We start from the raw sequence: 318 nt of genomic DNA on the forward strand, positions 1-318 counted from the left end.
AACCCACAGAATGGGAGAAAATCTTTACCAGTGACACATCTGACAGAGGTTTAATATCCAGAATATATAACGAATGCAAAAACCAGAGAATCAAGACAAAAGCAACACAATTAAAAGATTGGCTAAGGTGTTGAACAGAGAGTTCTCAAAAGAAGAAGTAAAATATAGGTGTAGGAAAGTATTTTCTAAACTGGCCATCAATTGCTTAGGAAACAAGGGCAAGAATTAACAAATGGGATCTCATTAAATTAAAAAGCTTCTGTACATCAAAGGAGACAACCAAGGAAGCAAACAGAAAACCCACAGAATGGGAGAAAA

Source organism: Nannospalax galili, unplaced genomic scaffold (assembly GCF_000622305.1).
Source record: "Nannospalax galili isolate Female #2095 unplaced genomic scaffold, S.galili_v1.0 scaffold167, whole genome shotgun sequence".
Taxonomy (NCBI): Eukaryota; Metazoa; Chordata; class Mammalia; order Rodentia; family Spalacidae; genus Nannospalax; species Nannospalax galili.